Source organism: Volvox carteri, assembly GCF_000143455.1.
Source record: "Volvox carteri f. nagariensis unplaced genomic scaffold VOLCAscaffold_11, whole genome shotgun sequence".
In the NCBI taxonomy this organism is placed as follows: Eukaryota; Viridiplantae; Chlorophyta; class Chlorophyceae; order Chlamydomonadales; family Volvocaceae; genus Volvox; species Volvox carteri.
This window is the reverse complement of record NW_003307554.1, coordinates 70,037-72,025: the sequence shown is the minus strand read 5'-3', so window position 1 is coordinate 72,025 and position 1,989 is coordinate 70,037.

Here is a 1,989-nt window from a genome sequence, read left to right as displayed (position 1 = left end):
CCACGAACCCAGGTCACCGACAGCAGAGAAAACGCACAAAGAAAAGACACAGACCTAATACGACAAACAACAAACACAAGGCCGCGAAATGGAGACACACGAACCCATTCAGCGCCAAAAGAAGTACTCGAACTTAGTCCAGAACCAGCGGTGTTGGAACCGGCGGTACCATCGGATATCAAGCAAAGCGAAACCGCTCCGAAATCAGGGGAATTCCAGTCGCTGGTGACACAACACGATGAAAAAACCAACTACCTGCACGGTGCCTTCCGAGCGCACACCTTCGCACAACAAATTCCTTCCTATTTGCTCGTCGTAACTGTGTGTCCGCTCCCCTGCACAATATGCAATTAAGGCGCTACCTCATTGAGGTCCCATTGCCCCTACAAGATATTATGAGCCCCCAGGGGGGGCATGAAATGCTAGGAAAGCGCACCTCGGGGGCACACGACCCCGCAATTGCAGCGTCACACTGACCGACCGAGTGCTAAGCAAAGCACCCACAAGACGACTGCACCCGCACTGCCAGACCTGCCAGGAAGGGGGGGAGATAGTTGCTCGACCCTCCCTCATCCGGCACAAACAGCTCCGTATTCGAAGGCAGGAGCACAAGGTCAACCGCCAACTCCATAAACTGTTGCCACCAAGGTTGGGCCGTCCAGTACGGCACGACTAGGAAAGACACCCTAGCACTGATTGAGTGCACGTGTTTTCCACACTGATTAAGACAACACGCTGCTGAAAGAACGGAAGAAAGGACTCTAATGCAGGATGGACAGCGTGCAACTCCTTCCAACTGACGTGCTCATAGAGCTCTGGTGCCGACCAATAACCGCGCGCGATCATGCAGGACCACTCCCCCCTCACATGGTGCTCTGTCGATCTAAGTGACGCCCAGCACCGTGCGGCAGTGCACGAACTTGATTTCACCCAGTGCCTTGGTGAGAATGTCAGCCACCGTGTTGTTGGTGGTACAATAGCTGAGCTTAACCTCACCGCACACGGCCATTTCACGCATGATGTGGTGGTGCACATCGATATGCTTGGAGCGCACCAACGTGATGGGGTTGTTGCCGAGGCTGAGCGCGCCTTGTGAATCCAGCTGGATGTTGATGGCGCCAGGTGACAGGTCCAGGTCGCCCGCCAGCTTGCGCAGCCACATAGTGCCTCATGCACGGCTGCTGCGGCGGCCTGGTACTCGGCCTCGAGGCAGCCAAGGTGCGCTGCAACTGGCTGCTCCAGCTGACCGCTGCACTGCCGAGCAAGAATGTGTAGCCCGTGGTGGGACCGGCGGGTGGCTGGGTCGCCGGCCCAGTCCGCATCACTGTACCCGCTGAAGTTGCTGGTGTTGCTGCTGCTGTCGCCACGGTACCGCAGCCCGAGTGTGCAGGTGCCGGATAGGTAGCGCATCATGCCCAGCACGAGGCCCATGTGGGCCTTGGTGGGGACGGGCATGTGTCACACGAGCATGCTCAGAGTGTGTGTAATGTCCGGGCGTGTGCTGGTGGCGAGGTATTTCAGCTCGCCCACCAGCACACGGTAGCCGCTGCCATCAATCACTGTCGGCTGGGCGTCGCTGGCTGGCAGAGCACACATGCCCTGAGGCAGCAGGGTGGCGCTCGACTTGGCATTCTCCAGGCTGTGGCGCTGCAGCAGCTGCTCCACATAGTGCTGCTGTGTGAGCACGATGCAGCGGTTGCGGCCATCCTGGACGATCTTCATGCCGAGGTAGTAGTGCGCCTCGCCAAGGTCACGCACTGTGAAGCAACCGGCGATGGCTGCCTTGGTGGCCGCGACCACTTGCAGGTTGTCCGCCGTCACCAGCATGTCGTTGGCAGTGTGCTCTGCACTGTTGCCTCCGCCGCCGCCACTGCCATCGGGCACGTTAGACTTCGCGCTGTCAGCGCTACCACCTGAGCAGCGGTGGACTTCCCGACTCTCCGCCGCCGCCGCTGCTGCTGCTGTCAGGGGGGGGGGTGTCACTGATCG